Source organism: Anoplolepis gracilipes, chromosome 1, assembly GCF_047496725.1.
Source record: "Anoplolepis gracilipes chromosome 1, ASM4749672v1, whole genome shotgun sequence".
Lineage (NCBI taxonomy): Eukaryota > Metazoa > Arthropoda > Insecta > Hymenoptera > Formicidae > Anoplolepis > Anoplolepis gracilipes.
The window spans coordinates 6,465,599-6,489,710 of NC_132970.1; the positions used below are offsets into that span (position 1 = coordinate 6,465,599).

The 24,112-nt window shown below is 35.6% G+C and overlaps 1 protein-coding gene across 2 annotated transcripts in view; it reads left to right on the top strand.

Moving 5' to 3' along the window:
* The window catches only part of Kek5 (leucine-rich repeat, immunoglobulin-like domain-containing kekkon 5 protein), a 200,318-nt gene that overhangs the window by 98,683 nt on the left and 77,523 nt on the right, over positions 1-24,112 (top strand). For both annotated transcript variants that reach the window (XM_072893933.1, XM_072893925.1), the window contains exon 4: positions 16,387-16,434. The gene's annotated coding sequence lies outside the window, so the exon portion shown is untranslated. The remainder of the gene's footprint in view (positions 1-16,386; positions 16,435-24,112) is intronic.

Below are 24,112 nucleotides of genomic sequence, written 5' to 3' on the forward strand. Positions count from 1 at the left end.
ATGACTTTTTCGCTATTTATTTTGCGTCTATATATATACGAAAACGTAATCCTCTTTAATGCTTGTACACGTTTAAAGAACAAAGGATTCAAAATACGCGAAACACAACAGTTTTAAATTACACTTGATAACACTTTACTGGTATTCTTTAGCTTCTGAGAAAGCGTTACGTTATCTTAATGTCCGTGAATCAAGCAGAAAGTCGGTGTTTTTCGCGTAACTCGAACAACGTACGGCACGCATAAGCCAAAGGGAAACTATTTTTCCGGGAATGGTGCATTTTTCCGGCCACAAACGCGCGTCGTTTCGTAGAAATTTCATTAGCACCGTGTTGTAGTATCCTCGGGTGATTTTCCGTTGTCGGTGGAGAAATATGAAAACACCGTAGACTACCATTGTCAGTCCTCGTCGGTGAAAGAAAGTCAGAAAGGGCGACGACGGAGGAGAATGCCGGAAGGTCGAGAGGATCCGCGTGGCTGTAAAGTAATATAAACGAGAGGATTATCAGCTAAGCTCTCTCCCTCCCATGAGCATTAAATGCACTCTTTTTCCTTTACTTTTCCGTTCCTTCGGCTATTCTCTGTCTTATGTTTTACCTGCCAGTTCTGTACCAAAGTTTCCCAGACTTTTCTCAGCTCACCCTTCCATCTTTTTCTTCTCTCCCCCAACGTCTGTCTTCTGTTCTACGGCGCATCTGAGCCTGGCAATTTCGAAGGACGGAGATTTTGTCGGTAGAGTCTTTCAGTTGAATTTCAGTTACTTTCACATGTATTTATCATAATCGATGTGCACACATTCATTCCTGTAAGTAAAATGACTTTCTACGTAGAATAATTTAAATTTAGAAGAGAGAATATTATATTTATATTAATTTGAAGGAAAAGAAAAATATATTAAAAGTTCACAAAATATATATACATATATATTTTTTTCCAGCAAAAGTTATTATTATATCTTGAACTTAAAAATTGATTAATATTAATTTAATTACTTTTTATTATTTTGCATAATGCATATTTTCTTAAGAACCTGACTGATTATTTTAATAAGAATAACGAGCTTTTAAAGTAGCGGTAAGGGTGCTGAAAAAGTTTTTTAGCGTAAAGTTCACGGCAAAGGGCATGTAGTAGATAAATCTCACGGCCTTTAACGGCATCTGGCGTGGGATTAATTTTCATAGGCTCTCGACCGCCCTTTAGCCGGCGTTCCTTAAATTCCGAATGTGCGCGACCATAAATCTCCGTAGACGGAGCACCGCGAAAGTGGAGGCGAAGTGAATTTTTCCCTGGTATTCATCGGCCAAGAGTCCTGTTTTCGTTTCACCGTGTTATCAAGAATTGATCAGACACGAGGAAAGTTATGGAGGCTGCAGGTGGTATAAGATTAGGAATGGCTATATACACGTCAACGAAAACTTCCATCAAGCGTGTAACGAAATGACATCATATATGATCCGCTTTGATATTCCTCGTTGAAAATGAAATAGGAAAGTTGTCGAACGAGATACGATTCGTTACGACGGATGTACTTTAGTTTTTGTGTATATGTGTGTGTGTACAATTCGTGAAAAATAACAAACAGACAAATATATACGTTTACAACATGTCCTGCATTTCGTATTTGATCTTTCCATTACAGAGGGACCGGAGTGTTAAAACCCTATCTCAAAGCGGTATTAAATTAGAACTTTATACATATAGATTTAACGAGTTTAATGAATTTAAAAATTAGTTGCATTAGCTAGCAGTATTCTAAAGTTTACGTTAAACGAAAGTAACTGAATTTGCCATCACTGCGCTTGCTTCCATAATCGCGAAAACTGAGTCTATATTAATTACGCTCTTTATAAAGCTTGTGTTATGAAAATTGACACAGTTAATAAATTTTGATAAAAACAGGTTGCAATTAATATTTCTACGAAATATACATTTTATTTTATTGACGATAAATCGTGATAAAGCAATGGCTCCGAAAGCATATACAAACATGCACAGTTGCATGTATATTTTTTCATGTATGTTTGTTTTTTTTTGCGAAATGTTGAAAGCAACCGCGATTCTTTCCGCAAGCTTTAATTTATTTCGTGATAGCCTTAGTGGTCGCTGGTGCGTATGCGGTTAGAATTCTGTAATGCAAGGCACACAAACCACCACGTGCGAATGCGAGAGACCGAGAAAAAGAAACGTGCGATAACCATGGCTATATGAGGTGTACTCTCGAGAAGCTTTTCACCCTAATTTCTCTCTTTTGGAAAGTCTGTAGTTGCATGCCCAGCGCAACCGCTATTTCCACGAACTTTCTCCGGAATTACTTGCTCGCGCCCCCGTTGTTTCTAGCCGCTGTTGCCTTGATTTGGAAATAATTGTCGCAAAGTTTTGGCGAATAATTTTGCAACGGCGTGTCAAGCGTGCCTCTTGTGCAACTATTAAGGTATACGCGTGACTGTAAATAGTCACGGAAAAGTTTAACAAAAATGTAACCTACAAAAGTTGAACAATGGTCTCGGCTTATAAAAATATCAGCGATATGCAGCGTGTCTCTGATTTTGCACTAAATCGCGCGATTCGACAAAATGTCGCTATCGATACGAAGCACGGAATTGTAGCCGTATATTATATATACGACAGAAAAAAATAAGAGAAATTCAAAATTATTTATTACTCTCCCTAAAAATACAACTCTAAATTATATCCACAAATATTACTATATACAATTTTTTAAATATATACTAAATAATGGAATTTATTAGAATTATTATAATAATGATAACATCTTGATATTTTTACGAATTACGATTTTTATATTACATTTATATTTTGCATTTTGTATTGCGTAGAATATTGAAATAAAATAAATTCTACATATTATTTTCTTGATGAGTGGATTTTACATGTTTTTGTTACATTACAGTGGCTGCATAGACAGTACGTCAAATTGAATAAAGAATTGAGAGAACAGTAATGTGATGTTTTTTTTAGAATTATAAAAATACAGATACATGTTTTTTCTAAAATTTAAATCCGTTATTTTGATCAAATTTAAAAATTTTAATAACAATTTTAATAACAAAAACGATGAATCATACATATATCTCAAATGTGATATATACGTCTCCATATACGTCACAGACAATCGAATATCTAAAAATAATACTTTGCATTAAAAATCGAACAAGTAATTTCTTTAATTGAATAAGCCATTAAATTATTGAATTATCCATTTCCTGCAACGGAAATTTCACTGTCGAGATTTTTATCGCTTTACGAGAATGATTTTTTAATTACGAGTGTTTAATTGGAGCAGTAGTTTAGTCATTTGAAAATAACGCAGCGCTTGTCAGCCTTGATCTATTTTCTTTTCATTGACCAAATGATTTTCGTGCGAAATATCTGCGTGGTTGCGGAGGATGGAAGAAGTTTAACAAGACGTTATACGATTTGAGATAAGGCAAGCGGTTTGCTTATGCAGAGAGGCCCGGCTAACCCAACAGCTTCATCACGGGAAGTGGTGATAAACGAGCCGGCTCGGACGGCCAACTATACGTAATCCAACCACGTTTCTATGCGTTGTATTCGGGCCGAGAGACGTGGCTCGTATCAGGCCGACGAACGACGATGGTCAGTACCGGCGGCAGAGCTAGGGCCAAGCAACATCAGCAAAATCCAGCAACGAGCTGTGGAGAGGTTCCCGGCTTCCAGTCGATTCAGCCTCCCTTCGACCGCGTGCACACCATTGCATAAAGCGCGGAGATCGCATGTTGCGACGCATGCTCGAACGGCCGAATGATGGATCATTGGACCGGCTGAATATATCTCGAAATAGGCATCGTTTTATCGTTATCGGGAACGGAATAGAACAGGCAAATCGTGGAGCGCGATAAAGCACGACGGCCGTTCACCTGTTTCCTCTCCCGCGTTCCCTTCCGACTTTCTTTTATGCTCACGAAGTTCCGCCTCGTGGATCGCGCACGCGGATCTCGAGTTGTCCGCATTATTGTGGTCCGCGAACCGCGTCTCCTTCGTCTCGAGTGAAAATCCATACGCGTGACGTAGCTGCTTCATGCGAGGTTTAGTTATGCTTCTACTATTATGCGAATTACACTTTAATCGGGAGCGTGTCGAGAAATATTACCGCAAGAAGTTGATAAATTGTCGCATTTGTAAGATCTGTTATTCCTAATGTCTTTAATTAAGTAGAGAAAATTAAGAGCATTCTTGTGGAATATCGAAAAAAATTAGAGAAATTTAAATACCGTCATAAAATACTGGAGAAAAAAATGGAGAAAATTAAATACCTCTTCTAAAATATTTCTTCTGCATATTCTAGAAAATTTTCTAAAAAAAAAAAAAAGGATAGAGGAAGAGAGAGAGAGAGAGAGAGAGAGAGAAATGAGAAATGAAAAATAATTTATACTCACGCGAGTAGTTGCAGAACTTTCTACATCTATCTTCGCCTAATATTAATATCCGAACAGGTATAAATAGCCAAATAATGTTTAACAGATAACGTGCAATTTACATCGAAAGATTTATGCAAAATGGTTAACGTTTTCGTGAAAATGTACAGACAGACGGCGCCTTACGTTTCTTGTGACTCAGGTATAAAACACGTATGTATATACGGACATGTAGCGCATTGCACGCGTCAGTTCAAATTTACGGAATGTATATGCTACTCACGGTGGTGAATTTCGGAGATGGAGAACGTATATTCGCAGTCTGTCCGGAGGAAAATTCTGCGGAGTAAAATCGCTCTGTAACGCTTTACGATCGTATTATTTCACGAAAACATACATAATACATGTAAATGTGGCAGTGAATGGTCATTTAAATCACAGGTAACGTGATTTTCGCACTTCATATGTGTATTAAATAATGGTCAATAATGGATTTTGATATATGTATATATTTTTTTTTTTCTATATTTTATTATATTTATTATTTGATATGATTAAAATTTTTCGTATACACATTGATAAATAAACATATTTTTCATAATCTTATAAATATTAATATTGATATTATAACTGTAATTCATATTATATCATAGGTCTAGAAAGACCATTAATATCATACGCCTCAATTACAAATTGTTTATCGCGAGATAATGAGAACCTGAACTTTCAACGTTATCCATGATAAAGCGTTCTTTTGACATGATACACTACTGAATGCTTTAGTTAATAATTCGCATCTCGCAAAGTTTGCATCTCAACTCGCTGCCGATGTATTCCATTGCGCGACCTGCATATTAAAGAAAGCCGCGTTGCTCTCGTTGTTAACGCTCATGCACGACGTCATTAGTAACTTAATCTTAGTAATTTTGGAGCACTGCTTCTTTCAAACCTTTCGGTGCATGTATATATTCTTCCGACGTATACATATTTTGTCATCAGCGCCGTAATTTATGTAGATGTAAAACCGGTATATTATTGCATCGACATCTAACGTTCAAGATAATACTAATGCAACCATCTCTTTCTTTGAAGTTGCCGCAAAACTTTTCGCATTAGAACGTTGCGCGTGCAACGGTAGATCGAATTGCGATTGATAATGGCCGGCACTAATTACGGTAATTTATGGGTGAACTTTTGATTTCAAGAGGAAATAGTAGGCGAAATAGGATACCGACAAAGACGATAACCGGTCGTATAATAAAATCGAGAACCGATATTGCTACATTAAATTACTAGATATCGTATACTTACGAAATTTCACAAATTTACGGATCTAGTGAATGTATGTACTTATTCGAATATAGTTTTAGAAAATAGGATTTTTTAAAGTTTACGAATATTTTTCATCAAATTAGAAAATCGATGAAAGTAGATGAAATAAAATTGGAATATTTTATGTTTAAGTTTATATTTCATGGATTATGAATTGTTAGTGAATTATAAGTAAAAATAAAATTTCATAGATTTATAATAGATTGATAAATTTTGATGCTATTCAGTAATGTGGATTTTTATAGTACATTAATAGTACATGATAAATGATTTAAATGAATTCATAAAAGACTTGATTTAGCATCCGCGCGCACGTTGAACGATCATTGACGGCTATTGATGCGAAAGCGAGTTCTAATCATTTATCGCGTTTCGGTACTAAGTTCCAGTCAAGTTTAACTACTTGGTCGAGTGCCGAGCTCGCGTGGAATATGGATCCAAGTCCTCGATCGTAAGCGAGCTTCAAACTTTAGGTGCTTTAGATACTACCCCTTTGAGAAATACTTACACCGCAATTTCTCTGTCGCTCAAAGACCGCGCGAGGTCGCTGCGATTTCAAATATTCGTCAAAAGTTCATCGACCTTCGAAATATTTTGCACTGAATAATCAGCTTCTTTTATTTAGACTACTCTCTATAATCTGCCGTCTATGCCACAAAAGGACATTTCGGACGTATTTCCTTCATTTTCATTCGTTTGTCCTTCTATCCGCCCTTCATCTCATTCCAATTTAGCTTTCTCAACTAGTAAAAGCGCCGTACTAAAGGTTGAAATCGTTGAAGCGAAGAGCGTAAAATTTGAATATCCACTAACAATATCAACGGTTCGTGCAAGAAAATGCAAAAGCATACCAAGACACAATTTTCTCTAAGAGTAATTTCTTCTTCTTTAGAATTGACTTAATTTACACGAGTTTGTGCATTTTCTTCGTAAATTACGAATGATTTATCACATGGTGCTTTAAAAATCCGATCTTTTTGATTATTCCTTGATGCATATGTAGGTATATATTATGTATGTATGTAACGCGAAGAAAATTGTAAGATATGATGTCTTATCTTATACATTTCTAATCTCACTAAAGGCGATAACATCAATAATTCTGTCTTTTCTTATTGCTGTCATTTTTCTTTCCTGATTCATGTTTTGTTCCTTCTCCTCTCGCGAGCAACAAGAATTACGCATCAACCACATATCATGAGAGAAAAACGGCTTGGCTTAACGCCAAATGCATCTCTACGACCCTGAGCAAATCAGATATTTTTCTTCCATTGCATCACCTCTGATTTTAAAAATATATATCTAGTGAAAAATGGTAATATATTAAAAATTACCAAAAAATAATAATGATAATAAAAAATCATAGACGCTATAATAATAATTGTTTGCATGCGTTTTATTAATGCAAGGAATTTCTGACAAATGAGATTAGTTTTTTCTCTCATATTGTTAGAATGCGAAATTATAAATAATCGAAATTAATTATTAGACTTTCAAACATCCTTGATCTTCTGTTTATTCGTTTCGTACGTACAATACGAAATTTAAATATTATTTTAAAAGTACATAAACTTTATACATATTATACTAGTAAGTTAAATTTTGCATGAGATGCTATGTGTCTCATCTGAAAATATATTGTATAACTTTGATATTATATAACTTGACGCATTCTTTCGATTAATAAATAATAAATTAACTTAAAATAAATTTCAAGAAAATCGTCACAGTGTGCTCTTCTTCGTGTAATAAAAAGTGAAAGAAAGTGATAATGAATCTCTCATAAAGCTTTGCTTAAATATTTAACAAACAACATGTTTATATGACTAAATAAGTATGCTTGTCAAAGACTAAGAGAAGTTGGCGAGGCTAGTTTGCGATTTCTGATAGATGTAAAAACATTGATGCTGTGTGCACCCAGTTCGTAAAGTCGAACGAAAGTTTTATGTACATGCCAAAGAAGTGGACAGGGAAGGTCCCGTCGCGGAAAAACTTTGAGTAAAATATCCGTTCCTGAAAAGTGCAGAAATATAAATTATATCTCCCCTGCATCGCCAAAGATACGAAGTCAATTCCGATAGTGGCGCACATTGCGCCATCAGAGCGATTGCATTATGAGAGATTGTGTTCTGAGAAAAATTCTTAAAGTGCTCGTTGGATTAATATCAAGTTAGAGAAAAGATGATTGTTCTGCAGAAAATTTCGATGTTAAATTTTGTAAGAAAAGTAATTTGATACATTTATTTATCGTTGCGTCTTAAATCTTACTTTTTAATTTATTATTTATAGCAAGATACGCGTTACTCAATTTATTGTATAAAAAAATAACAGATATACCGAGATTATATTTTTCATTGTAATTATATTTAAATAAAATATATATGCAACATAATCAAATTATACATTTGAGAATAAGAAAATTATATATATTTGATTTGTTAATCTAAGGAATTATATCTTGGCAATATATATTAATAGTTGCTTTTGATATGTAGTTTCTTATTATTTGTATGAAGAGGAACATTACATTGCGCAAGTTCCAATAGTGGAAAAATATGTTTTGTGTTGAATAACGGGTACAGTCTTTCTACGAAACAACCCCCTTGTGCAATATTACTGAACAAACGCAATCGCAAGGAAATTGTTTCCAAAAATGGGGCACATTGCATTTTGTACGATATCACCACATGTTTATTACCTTATTTTCAAGGAACACTACGATATTCAACACATATCTTTTCTCATAACTATATTCATTCTTCTTACATTAGCAATTCATATCCAAAGAACTTTACATAGAGTGTACATAGAGTTATAATTATTTCACAACAAAACAATTATTTAAATTAATTACGAATTTATTTAGCTTATTCAATTATTTCTCAATTAATTATGTTTCTCATTATCGGGAGCTTTCGCAATTTATCTATGTTCCGCTTCATAAAATCACTTCATGTCAGGTAAAAAAGTGTTCTCTCTCTCTCTCTCTCTCTCTCTCTCTCTCTCTCTCTCTCACTCTCACTCGTCTCATTTAATTTTCCACGACGTGTATAAGAATAGGGATGCAACGAACTTTTTGCAGTGGCAATCTTGCTCGCAATTGGCCTCGGAGAATATAGCGTTAGAGAGCGTAAGGAAACTGCACGAAATATCTTTGCAGGTTGTCGTACGCTCGCACCGAGCTCTACCGGCATTTCTAATTCACGAGTTTAGGAAGTTACTACGTAGGCGTACAATACGTAGCAGCTTCGTCCACAGTCGCGTAGTCTAAAATAGAATTGTCGACGACTCCGCTGGTCGAGAAATTTCACGTTCGTTTTACACTTTTGCGCTTTCCGAAATGGTGATCGCAAATGGATTAATTTTTTTGAGAATTACATCTAATTCTACATTTACATAATTCTGAATGCGAATTTTTTTTGTGAATTTGTTATCATTGTAAATTCGATTCAAGATAAATGTTCGGATTAACTTACACCCCACGAATTATTTTCATTTTTATTCATATGCTAGGGGACACACTCCTAAATAATACACACTTTGAATTTTTAGGCTCTCTTTGGGTTCTTGAGATACGCGATTTTCAACTATAAAAATGATATATATTTTTAGAAAAAAGAAATTTAGTCTGAATGACCTTAATCTTGACATGTGTTTTTGTACCTTTTTATCATACAATAAAGGCGTAGGCGGAGCTCTTTTTCCGCTTATGCTTTTATCTTATGATAAAAATTTATTTTTACTTTTATCATAGAGGCATAGGAGGAAAGGCGAAGCTGCTCGTTATCATTAACAAACGCGTGGGCGGAGGAGTTCTAAAATAGGATTCAATTAGATATAGATTGGTTAGGTTAATTTTTTCGGGGAAAGATGCAGAGGCAGAGGTGAATCTCTTCTCTCGTCTACGCGTTTACCTTATAATAAAATTATGAAAATATAAATATGCCAAAAGGATTTAACGATAAAAATTAAAAAATACGAAAATTACGATATTTCAAAATCGCATATCTTAGGCACCAAAAGGGAGGAGCCAAATTCACGGTATGTATTATTTAGGAATGTACCCTCTATCGTATGGAATAAAAATGAAAATGATTCGTGAGATGTAAGTTAATCCGAACATTTACTCGATCAAATATTGCATTCGTATGTATTTCTTGATCGCAGTAATAAAACATATTGATGGATTTATATAATTGACTATAATTTCTACATCTTTTTAATCTATTATATCACATGATCATACGTAAAGTTATCCTTAGTATAATTTAATTCCATTTTACATAGAATGAGAATTTCTAAAGCTCTAGGTTATGTAGATAATTTGTGTATTTGACGGTATGTGACATTTAAATTTATTTTGTTATTCAAATAGTGAGTAAGGAAGAGAAAGTGGTAGAGGGAGAGAGTGACAGAACGCAGAAGAGAGATATACGGGTGAGAACCTAAGCACACAAGACGGTCCGTGCGAAGGTCCAACACGTACTCTACAGAGTAAATGTTTAATACAAGCCTGTGGAGCAAGATGTAAAGTGGTATCTGGGGAATGCACCTGGACTTTAGAATAGAATCTAACACGTTCCACTGTCTTTCCATTATTTAGGATTGATAGTTATGCCTTTTCTTAGCAACGCAGTGATATCGCATTGTATTATTCATGACAGTCAATACATATCTGGTGATGATATTATTGTAGCGACCGAGATAAAAAGGAAATGAAAAGATAGAATACTTAGTACATACGAAAAGAGAATAGAATTACTTCTGGAAATAAGAAATTAATAATATACTTAGTTAATTCGTACATTTGATGAATTAAACGTTAAAATATAAGATTAAAATTTACAAAAGAGCGCTTTTTTATTCGCTTGTTAAACTATTCACGTTTCTAACGCTCGCTTTTACTGATCGCGAACACGCCTCGTAGTCGTAACTCTTTAAACATCGTTCCATCGGCAGAAACGACGAACTTGTGAAAGTCCTGCGACGTACCATTAATTGGCGTTCAGCCATCGGTGTAACATTCTCTTCGTAACGATCGCTCTTCTCCTGTCACAAAAGGCTCACGTTCTCCCTTAACGACGAGGTAAGTTTTGACCTCGTGGCAGGGGAACACGTTCGTATCGAGGGCATACAAAGTAGTAGTCTCGTATTTATCTCGACAGTACTCGTACTAGAGACAGCGGTCTCCGATGCGGTTTTATCAAGAGATAGAGCCTTATAAGTATCCATATAACAGTCACGTTAAAGGAGTGCGCTAATATTTATTACGCATACTGTACTCAAGAAGAACCAAAGAGCGCAGACTTACATTCTATGTCAGTTTCGTTCTATGCCAGTTTCCCATTAACAGTAAATAGCAACGTCGCGCTTCGCTTCATCCGCCGCCGCCAATTGCTGCCTTCGGTGACGAATTCACGTTCTGTTTGCCTAAGTTCGGCCCTTGTTCTCCTTTGATTAAGTATTTCGAAACGGGAGATAGTAGAGTCAAGAATTGTCTGCTAAAGCTCGACGCGAAAGCGAATTCGGTCTTCTTTAGTAGTAGGTGGAGTACGTAGGAAACGAACCAAGTAACTGCGCAAGCTCTTCTTGCTCGTTTCAGCTACTCGCTGCACGAGCGATGAAGCGTATACGAGGAAGGATTGGATATCGCGTTATTTTCCTTTTTTGGATTCTCGGTCACGAGTCGAAAGCCTTGCACTACGGCACGCAACATGCGTTTGCTCTTAAAAACAGCTATGTATTTTACTATCGGCGCGTGTTTCCGAGATATACAAATTGATAGCCTAAGGCTCTCATTGGAAGGCCGCTTTCGTGCAATAATAATCTCGGTGATGAAGATAAGTGTCGCAAATTTAATATTGCATCGTCGATTTCACTTTATTTCTCTCGTTTTCTTCTACTTTCATTAATTGATACCTGTCAAAGAGCGGAATCGAAGAAATGAAGAGTAAATTTTTTGTAAAATAAACTAAATGCGAAGTATTTACATACATGTATTTACATACATTATACATGTAAATTATTACGTCAATTGCATATATATTACAGAGAAAAACGATAATGCCCTTCATATAATCGAGATTTCTTCCTTGCATTAGTAATGCAATGTGTTCGCAATTCCCATTATATTCCAATATTCAACGAACAGAACTGAAATCAAATCATTTGTACACATTTCGATGTGCACTAACCCATCATATAATTGCATTTAAGTGACTTCCGTTATAGCCAAATACCGATCTAGCTTCTCATTTGCGGAGCGCGCGCGTTTACGCTGGGTAACATAGTTAATTTCAGCCTCTGACTATTGAAGCGTTAAGCGAATTCACGCGTACAGAGAGAGACAGAAACGTAATGATGAGATGTGATCTCGAGAATGTCGTGTGATCTTGAAAACGTTATATGACTTTGTAAAGTGACTGAACGCGATTACTATCAATACGATTAGTATTCAATCTAATCGATTATCTAATACTATCTAGATTATTGGACGTTCAATGTATAGCCTTCTATATTTTAACTAACAATAAGCTAATGTACGTGACGACAAAATTGTAAATGCGTTCTGTTATGGCGGAATTTTTAATAATACAGTGATCCTGTTTCGCGGTTCTGTAATAAAACCGCAGGAACCTTAACAACGCGTTATATTATATTCCTAACATGTTCATGAAAATTCAATGGAGACTGAAACAACGCGTGGGTGGGTAACCGTAATAAAGCTAAGCCGTATAACGACACTGTCATTAAGTGGCATTGCGGTCATGAATGCCGTGCCACGCGATACGACGGACCATTGTTCGGATTAGATCATTTCAACCAAGCTTTTTCGATGTAATTATTTATTCATGATTACGTATATAAAGAATGACCTCCCTGTCACACGATAGAATTAGATTTTAGATAATCGCGGAATCATGACGAAATTGTGCAAGTTAAGAATTTTCCATAATCGATTATTTAACATATGGCGAGGTATTGAATCAGGTGAAAGAACTCAACGAGAGATGATAAAAGTCATTAATTCTTTTTTTTTTTTTTTTTTTTTTTACATGAAGCCTTTGCTTTACACATTGTTATTAAATATTTAATAAGCATATAATAATCATTTTTAAGTAAGTAGAAAATCTGTAAACTCAATGGAAAGCGATGTTAGCAGCAGTGCTCTAGTTGCTAATCATTTTTACATTTCAAAGCTACAAGTTTTATTCACATTTTTAATATGAATTAAGCATTATTAATAATTATTTAAAGAAATTCTTTAGTTTAAAAAGTTAAGATATTTTTTGATTTTATACCGGAAATTTGTTGCTTCATTCGGCCTTAATAGAGAAGGGCACGAGGTTCTCGTGTAACCGTTAATTAAGATGTCTATCTGCGCGTTGCAAAATATAGACCGGCAATATAGTAGGGCGTCCGATAGATACGATCTGGAAACCCGGCCAAATCTTTTCAAAGACGTCGCGCTCCGTAACGGAGTAATGAAAGACATCGATTTGCCGTAGCGGCGCGTACATGCACCGCGGCAATTCCGGTCGAGCGGCGCGATAGAGGTACGGATAATAAATATCGTTTCGCAATCTCGTAGTTTCGTCGCCGAGATACGGATTGTGTTGTGCAAACAGTTCAAATATCAAGCGAATATCGTTCCGACGAATAATCGACATATCGGGACGAAAGTGAGCTTGCGGACTTTGCCAGATAGATTTTTTTCAAATGCATTTGCAATTTTCGATTTTATTTGCGCAGGACTCCTTATTACAATCTCGACAATCCTTGACGGCTCCTTGACGTTTCGACGTTCTCCTCATTTGCGCTTTGCCATATAAAAATAGCTACTTTTCTCGAAATAACATATTTCTCGTAAAGTCTGAAACTCTGTACAAGAAACTTATCATGTCGTAGAAAGTAGAAGCTTAAAGTGCTACATAGCTTTGCGTACATTTATTTCAAATACGCTGTAACTGTAGTTACGTTGCAATAAAAGAAAGAAAAAAAATGCAGTGATATACGAAGATAGAGATTCAGAATACAGAAAGAGTTTTCGAATTTTTAGTTTTTTATAGGAGATTATTTATATTCTTGTATAGCCTTTTTCTCGTTTGATCTCATAATTTGTATTTTGATGCATATAGATTCTTTTTAAAATATGTACACCTTTCATCTTTTGTGTTTTACTCTTCCACGTTTTGGTTTACTCTGACAATTTGTCTTACTGTGATTATATCTAGCGTACTTTGTTGGAGAGTAATCTAGGTTACTTCAATTTATTTTGGATGATTCTAACTTCTACTATACGATATGTGTTCTACTTTAGTTTAAATTATATATATGTATTTTCAATGTGATTGGATATAACGAAGTTTGACTTTTGACACAAATACATTTTTTATATTTAAAGTACTTATCGAAATGTTATATAAATTTAAATCTGTACCTTTGTGACTTTGTGTAAAAAAAATCGATTGTTTGAGTTTCTGAATATGCATCTTCATTTCCAACGTGGAGTCGCGCTAACTATTCTACTTGCGGCGTCGGAGTATTTCGATTCCTTCCTGTCTACAACTTCCTAATAATGACATTTGAATTCTGAATATAATTATGTAACTTCCGCCATCTACCTGTAAGCTAAACTACGATCGGCTACCAGGACATGCTTCCGCAAACTCGATCTAATTTCGCAGATAATAGCACTCGGTTCTGTGCAACGTGCTTATCTAATCGCAACTTTTCTATGCATCCAAGAGTTATGACGCGGCATGTCTTTATTGCGGTCACCGAAAGAAAGGTACGTGCTAGAACACGTGTCACGGAGCTTACGTTCTTCCTGGCTGACGGATACGGAGTGCAGCACGCGAGAACACTAATCCCAGAATACACGTGTCACCGTTGTCTGTCACTTACGGAAAACGCACACGCAAGCGGACGGTATTTGAAAACGCGAGGGGAACACGCGATAGAACATATTTTCCGTATACCGCGGCGTTGCTTTAAGCAACATTTCTTTCAAAACTGTCTAAAACCCTTACAAAATTTGCCAACGCTGTGGCAAATTTCTGCCATAATGGACGGCGTCGCAATTTCTCACGATTATTACACGAAAGAGGATTAATTTACGTTCCTCGCACTCATTCGTTCCATTTGAGCGAATTATCAACCGGAGTACGAAAATTCCCATCACAGCGTAATTATTCTCCTTTTTGCACTTTTTTGTTCGTTTTGTCCTTTTTTCTCTCTTTTTTATAAAGTTCATGAAATTGGTACAGCACTCGGTTAGTTGGTTCACCGAATTAACGCTTCATTATCTAAATGGTCTTCATTATCTAAACGGTGAATTTTCACATGTCACTAATACTCGGTGTTCGAAATTACCCAAAGTATACTGCATATCGCACATAACTGGACATTCATTGTTTTTATGAAATTTCGTTATTTCGGAATATTGGTATGTTTATATTTTAAGATACAGATTTTAAAATTTGCATGGGCATGTACTAAAGTTATTTGAATACAGCAAGCTAGAAGAACTCGCTATTTAAATCTAACCTATTTTCCAACACACATACGATGAACGAATAATATACGAAGAGCTGACAAGTATTCCCCTTAGAGTACGATTGTAAAAGCACAGACTCTACTGCTTTTCTCATTCATAATATATCACGCACCAACGTTACAGCGATAAGCGTGCGTATGCAGGAGAATAGAAAAGTTGTAACCGAATTCTAGTAATATTGAGAAAGAGAACATATAATTATACGCGAGTGTGTGTTTTCGATTAACCGCAGAATACCTACAGAGAATTAAAGCTCGTGAACTACAAAAGGTTCGAGCGATATTGCACCGTCGCAGTTGCTCCAGGCAAAAATAAAAACGGCGCAGAGAGAATTCGTCGATGCTATTCCATTAATACAGAGTGGATAGTGGGTAGTGGATAGTGGATATATAAATGCACTACAAGTAAGAAACTTGGTGGCTCTTTATTATCGAAACCTTAAGTTGACGGCATAAGGCGACGGATGGCGTAATTAAGGAAACCATTAACTGCAAAATCCGATTTATCTGCGACTATTGGCTTCGAAGTTTCACGACGAGGCAAATGTTTCAATCAACTCTGCTTGGAACCAGTACCCTGCAGCCGTTGTCCTAAGACGTTTGGAATGCGATTATAATAAATTCTTGGCTTAAAGTTACCAAACTACCCAAATTCGCTTTCGATAATAACAAAAACAAATGGGTAGAAGAAAAAAAAGATAGTTTTTTTTTAGAGTACACTATAGAGTTACTACGTCACAGTAGCTTGCATTTCAGAAGCGTTGGGATTGCGATTTGCATGTAAAACGAAATGCGCTCTCTCTCATATTTACGAGAGGATGATACTTCAATATTCCTTGTCGAAAGATATTCAATATTTTGCTAATATTCACGCTTTTTGTCCGACGATTATGAAAGCTTTTTATAGAGAGATTTGATAAGATTTAATTCACAATGATATTGAGTTTTTTGCACTTATATAAATGGAAGACGAGGCAATGCAAATCTGTCTTCTGTCATCTTCTGATATATTGCATATAGATAATATTTAAGTAATATGTATAATTATAGAGTAATATTGGTTTAATCTCTTTCATGAAATATTTGTTTTTGTATTACAGGTGAATATTTGGGCCATGTTTGGTGCACATCAACGGTGCTGCGAACAGGTATGTTTTAAAGTTTTATTTGAATTTTTTAAAATGTCTTGAAAACATAACACAGCGTAAAACTCTATAAAAATAAATATAAAGCATGGTATGGCTGCGTTATGCGCCATATACTGTAGTATTATTATATAAAATATAATAATATTCTCCATTGCGGGACGCCGTGTATAACACATCGCTTACTTTTCGATTTCCGTTGAAAAAATTGAAATGCTATTTTCCTTTATAACATTGTATGCTCGCATTGCCGTCAATGTAAACCGTTCAACGTGACGGGCCCCATTTGTTTCAGGAATATTTCCGTTCTTTGGCAAAATGTAATTTCCTTGCGGCAAGGACCATGCGCTTTAGCGACGAAAAAAAGGGTATCGAATGTGAATAACTCAAATGTCATTTTTCTCAGTCAGATTTGTCGGTTCGATGCCCGCATACTGCCAAACGATATATCCGATAAAGTGCCGAAAGCAATCGCCGTCACCCATTCCGTGTAAAAAAGCTTATTTATGGAGTATCCGTCAATATCCGGCCTAACTTTGATTGTTACCCTAGTACCCTTATACTGTCATAGTTTCCTATCGTGATAGACACAACGATAATCTGGCAGCACTCAGATTGTTAACTACTGTTTTTCTTTTTTTTTTTTTTTTTTTTTTTACGAAAATATTTCCGTTTTATGCGAAAAAAATGTACATCTGTACGTTGTGCAAAATTATTTCTTGCAAATGTATCACATGATAGTATTGCACATCAACAAAACAGCCGCAGTGCTAGTGATTTAATTAAATTGTCTGTTTTTTAGTTACGTGTAATTGAAATGCAACTTTTAAAACATCAATGTACAGATGTATATATGTATGTATTTGTATATGTAGAAATATATTCTCTACAGTTGGTACGAGAGAAAATATTCGTTGAAACGGCTTCGTTTGAACAGAATAACTATTAGCTCTCCCGCTTTGGCTTTTCACGTTTTATGATTTCAAAATTTCCAATTCTCTGTGAAAAGTGTGTACCTATGAGGATTAACATTAAATAATGAACAAATAGATTGTGGCCCTATATGACAGCATGTGTAACACGATTTCTTGTAGCTTCAATATGTAATATTAAGACCGAGAATCAACCTGAGTTCTATGTTTACATATTTTTTATCAAGTTTCTCTATATAACAGTATTAGTAATCGATAAATGGAACTTGTAAATTGAGCTCAAAATTCACGTTTGAATTTGTTAATCAATAGTCAAATATCTCGTTACTGCTCGGAATAGGAATTAAATTACCTATATGATCATTTATTGATTAACGAATCAAAAACAAGTTATAAGTTCTCATTTACTGTTATATGGTAAAGCTCATTTATTTTGCTGTAATTACAGATTGCAGTACAATTGTAGTAATGATTCTTAATATAGGGAGTGTTTAATTTTTTGTGATAACACATCGAAATATACACACAAACAAACAGAATTTTATTTGATATAATATTACTTTATAAAGTATAATATTATTTTAACTACTAAAGTATATAGTAAGTAATGTTGCTTTTTACTTCATGCTGTATGACACAACACAAAATTATATAACTTTTTTCATACAGTTTTCATTCTTCTCTTATTTCTTTAGTTTCTTTTCTATTGACCTATTTTTTTATCAAAACTTGTCATTTAGTGTTTTTCTTATTTCTCTCGCAAATGCCACCAGAAGCGCTTCTTACGCAGCATTTCTGGTGGCAAAAACTCTTCGCAAGAGTCATTTATATGCGAAGGTATTGTCTAGTATTTTCCCAATACGAAAAACCGTTGTATCTTGTTGGTAGCCCGAAGGAACAGCCCGCATGCTAATGGCAGCGATTATCGTAAAAGCCATCGGTTTGGTTGCTACATTTCTTGCTCGAAAGAGTTGTTAATACTTCGCCCGCGATTCCGCGATGATAACCCAATTTACCGTCCGGCGCGCGACAAGTTGACCTCGTCGTAGAGCTTGACGGTAAACAATGCCGAAAGCTGTTTTCGCAGGTCAAGAAGGTGCGAGTCAGCTCGCTAGGCACGCGCTCGAGAAAGTCACGTTTTTGCAAACGGGAGAACCAGCACACACAACGGCTATAAAAAGCTCGTTAGGGCGCCACTTGTTGTCACAGCCCCTGAACCCTTTCGAACGGCTCTATTATAACGAAAAAATTCATCTCACGGGCACTTCCTTTCACTTGCGAGACTAGAGGGAGAGAGAATACTGTTGAGAGGGTCGACGGCTTTTGTTCTCAATAGGAGTCATAAAATTGCGTTCTCTCTGTTTAAAGTATATTCGCTGAGGCATAGAATCGATCAACCAATCTCTTTTGTATTATGTATAATAACGATAAATTCGAATTTTTGCAAATACTAATATAAATCAATAGAATGTAAAATACGCGTGTTTCTCTCTTCTTTTAGGCATAAGTTTTTTTGGAGAGGAGGGGGATTTATTGAAATAGATATACTAGAATTCGTTCTCCACGAATTACTCGAACCGATTAATAAATACAATGACGTTAATATTTGTAAATAAAATATTATTGTGCATTATTATCACGCATGGTTGAAGATATGCATATTGTGCTTTGTGTTCTCTGACAAAAACGAATTTAGTAATTAGTGCGAAAACAAAATTATATAAAATATAATTTTGTTTTCGTGCGTTTATCCATTCATTATAATTTTGTAATTGTGTACATTTCATTCTAGTATTATTCATACTTTATCTGGATAAAATGTTTTTAACAATAAAATAGCAAGAGATTACATCTGGTCCAATTAATCTAAATTTGAACTAATAATGCAAAGAAAGCGATTTTAATTGAAAATGCGATTACTTTGTTTAGAAACATTTAAAAAAATGAATATTAGTTTATGTTTCTATTTTCTCTTCATCTTTCATTATTAGATTAGATATTCATAATCACAATATCATGCTACATAGACGATGTATCATCGCGATGGAGTAAATACATATTCAATCTTGGACTCCAAATATACCGTTAATATTCGCACACTTTCATAAAATGAAATTGTTAATTATAGCGAACGAAATTCTTCACTTAAACTTCTCTTATATTTATTCAGCTATGCAATCAGAGAGTGTATATATTTTGTAATATACATTTTGCAAGTGGAAGATGAAAATCAGATGAAGAAAAGGCGGAAGGATCTCGGTAATAATGTATATAATAGCTGTAGTCATGGTTCATCTGTCTGTTCTTAGTCAAATTAAACTTTTAGAGTCGTTACAAAAACTCACCACATTATTAATGCGAACCGTTACTCGATAAAACATGTTTCAAATTTATTTTGATTATTATTCAAATTAATATGTCAGTTTTATTTACTTTTATTTATTGTATTTGTAAAATGCAACATATATATGTATATATATATATATATATATATATATATATATATATAAAACAAATAAGTTTGAAAAAAATGTTGCAATAGCTCGATAACATGGAAATTGGTTGAGAATATCTGTAATATGATGCTTCGAACCTTCCTCATTCGCAGTATTTTTTTTTTATCGTGTACGAATATGAATATTGAACATTCGCAATGTTTGCTATCAATTATATCGTGTTCTAGAACGTCTATGTAATTCGTGTAAATGGGATAGAAATAATTGATGGATTAACATGAAACAGCCAAGAATAGTAGGCAATTGAAGGATTAACGGACACGAACAATCAGGAACAACTCGCGAATATTTTAGAGTATGCATCACTTTGACAAGACGGCCTGTTCAATTACAGGTGCGCGTGTGCGCGGTTTGCGTGACTACTAGGTTTGCTGCGAAGCGTAGAGATCAATCATAACGATCGATTCATATACGCAGTGCATAAGCGATAATATTATCAACAGATGAAAGCAGCCGCGAGATGAAGCTGCTGTAAAAAAAAAAAGGGTAAGCTTCGAGCTTGAGCGTGGAACGTTACATGACATCGCCTCAATTATGACTAAATTGCTGTCGCGTTTTTGAAACTGACACTTTGCCCAACGCCCATTGCGATGAAGCTCTGAACGTCCTGCATTTTTTTTTCATTTTTTTTACCATCCACTTTGTCGGCCCGTCGGCATAGATAGATGCAGCCTGTGGTATTGAATTCTAGAGACGCGAAATGCCGCTGAAACGACTGCACCTGCCGCGATGCGTTCCATTTCGCGTGAATATCGAGTAGCAGGCAGCAAGAGCAGTCGACTTCCTGATCGCGAGTTATTGTCTGCTACCGACGTCTTCTCCACTCTCTCCTCGAAATTTCTTCTCCCGACCCTTCACCTCCGTAATGCGAATCGCGTTGACTCACCGCTTGCACGATGTTCCATCAGCGCACGCGTCATTCGAGATGTCATGACTAAAGAGAAGATTCGTATCTCTTCCGCGATCGCGATACCTTATCATTTCGCGTAAATGTATATGTATACGCGTTCACGTCGACAAACGCGTCGGTTAATTCACTTTGGTCAAATTGAATCTTTTACCGGTGATGTAAACAGTTGATGACAATGCTATCGATGATATTAACGAATTTCTAGCAGAGCGTTATCTCCAACAAAATTGGAAATTTAGTGCTATATTTCATTCATAGACAGATTTTATTACCGCGACACGATCGCGCATATGCGACAGCATGCAAAACAACGCATTCCGTATGTAATAATTCTCTTATAAAAAGCGATTTCGATGGCGTAGAATAAACCTGGCTTGCGTGCCTTGCATTATTAATACGCTCAGTGTAACATCAACTGACAAAATCACGCGCAAAATGCAAATTAGTCATTATTCATTTCTACGTGGCATATAAATCCGTAAGCCGTGGCATGTTACGAGATCGGAAAGAACGAGCGAGAAAACGAGGGGAAAAAAAGAGACGAATGGAGTTTGCAATCCGTAAAAAAAAGTCATAAAATTCATTAACATTCACCCTAATACGTAGGTGGGTTGCTTGAGTATTAAATTTCTACGTAATACAAATAATACAAAGTAATATACGACTCGTTATTCGTGATCTCGTCAAGAGAGCTCGGATAAAGAGAGAAAGAAAACTAGATTATATATCGAAATCGGATTATTCATTTTCTTTTCAGTACGGTAAACGTTTTCGAGACTGAATATATTCCGGCCGTATAATATCTTCTGATCAAAGATTACGTAACGTAACTATGATCGATCGATTCACCGCGTCCTCATCGCTTTCCGCAAGGTGGAAAAGAAGCATCGCGTGCCTTTAGGAGCCAATATTTCAAGAACAGTCTGTAATTCAGAGGTCGCTAACGGCAATGCACCTTAAACTTGTCCTAATGTTTTTATCTGTAATGTTTTAAGGGTCTACAGATATTTCTCAATCTATTCGTGCGATTTTCTTTAAAGCTTCCTGAGTTTAACACCGAAGAACTTATTCCGCGCTTTTTAACATTGAATATTTCTCCGATGATGAAAAAGCAATTCCAACAAAAAAAAAAAGAAAAAAAATGAATGTTGCACAATTGAATTGGAAGAAAGACATAACGAATCCTCTAACGAATTTTCAAACGTTCCACTTTAGCTTTTTATGAACATGTTTATTTCGCGTATCTACGACTTTTTTATTGTACTGTGCTTATTTCGAGAGATACGTATCGTTAAATCTTTCTAGTTTACTACGACGCGAGATAGTCCGCGCGGGTGCTAAACAAAAATTGTAGCACCTCAGTAGATAAAGAGAGTAGTTCCACAGGAATCGCGGAACCGGCGAGGTAAGACGTCAGGTACATCTACAAGAGTTGTGGTTAGGTGTTCCACTCCAACAGAGACTACGTCGCAAAAGATACCGTATTCTCTTCAAGCGTTTGCAACAGAGTGTTCTGAAAGCATGTTTGAGCGCGAAAATGTGTCGTGCATAAAATAAAAAAAATGGAAATTTATAGCTACACACATTTTTTTATAACACGCCGGTGAGGAGAGCCGCGTGTTATAAAACCCAGCGAATAACATAGTAGCTAACTCGATCACTTATAATTTCAAAACGCTGGCGGGTCGACGTCATCTTAAATGCGTTCGGGCAGACTCGTAAAATTACGGACGTTTCACAGTAAATATTTTGTATATTTTCGCGCACGCGAATGTCTCACACTGAAATAGCGCGCATTTGCGCGAAAACGCAATACATTCTGTTGAGCTTCCGGGTGTACAAACGGCAATAATCGTATCCAGAGTAACAATAAGAGTGCGCGTTCGTATCCACAGCCCTTCGCATTTTTTTGCCGTTCTGTATTCGTTTCAACTGATATTTGTGGTACCTGGTTTTTTTCGCGAATATCGTGTTCGTCAAAGGAACGGTTCGCGGATTTTATATGGAATCCCATATAACGGAACAGAAACTGAATATTGTTGTTGAAATCGCACGAAATGGTTCTAGCTATTTTTTATTGTTAATCTTCGATGTATTTCGTAATGTTTTTTGCATATTGAATATTATAGTATACGATGCGTCTACCACAAAAAGATATAGTCCATTTTTTTATAATTTAAAAACTAATGCCTTTTTTTTTTTTTTTTATATCCGACTACAGCGGAGCTTTTTCTAGCAGATATTTCGTAAATGTCTCAACATTTCACCGTAGTGATGCAGACGCTATAACACTCTTTTATGATATATTACATATGTTCGAATTCGACGTATTTCAACTTCCATTTCGCATCATCGTACGTATCTTTCTCGTAATGCGTTCTCGATCCTTGATCGCACCGATAGTATCGACGAAATATATTCGGGTCGGTACCGCTGTATCTCTCTCGACCCATTCGATCGAAAGCTGTGAAAGAATATTTTGCCAGAGCTCGCGATTTTGAAAATACCATTTCGAAGCGGCACGCGCTCAGGGCAAAGGGATATTTGCAATCACGGTAGTCCGTTCGCGGTAACCTAACCTCCGGCACGATTGATCCTGTGCTAAATGCTATGTGGCTTGCGCAGTTGAAAACTTTCCACGGGAACGTCCATCTCTCGCGTTTCGTTATAACGGAATAACGTGCGCAAGACCAACGGCGGTACCGACATTAATCCACGTCTGACCTATCGGGAATGCGAAATCCAGCAAGGATAACAGCATCCGAGGGTCTTACCGGGTCTTCACCGTATGCAAACACCGGTATATCATACTTGGCAGCTCACTATGTCATGCAGGACTGAGATGTCTCGTACCGAAAACTTGGGATTTCTACATATAAGTCTAACCGCATCGATACCGGTATTAGTCGATATCATCGCAGCTCTCATTATCAGTTTTATAATTGTAGCAGAGAAGAGATTATATTTTCAAGACAAATTGAACATATATACTTACATATATATATATATATATATATATATATTTTTTTTTTTCTATATTCTTACATTATATGTAGGAGAAGTGCAGCATATTAGTTTATTTTAGTTCTGGAATTAAAATTGTGCTTTTTGATGAAATTTAAAACACTTTTTTGATAGGCAACGAATCATTTTTATTTTAAAGAAACTCAATAGATTTTTACTCTTTAGTTTTAGGAAATTAGAAAAACATAATTAACATTTAAATGATCAAAATTCAAAAGTGTTAGCAAATTTTGAAATAATGTATTCTAAATTATAATAATACTTTTTAAATAATTTTTAATATTTTTTTGTAATAATCA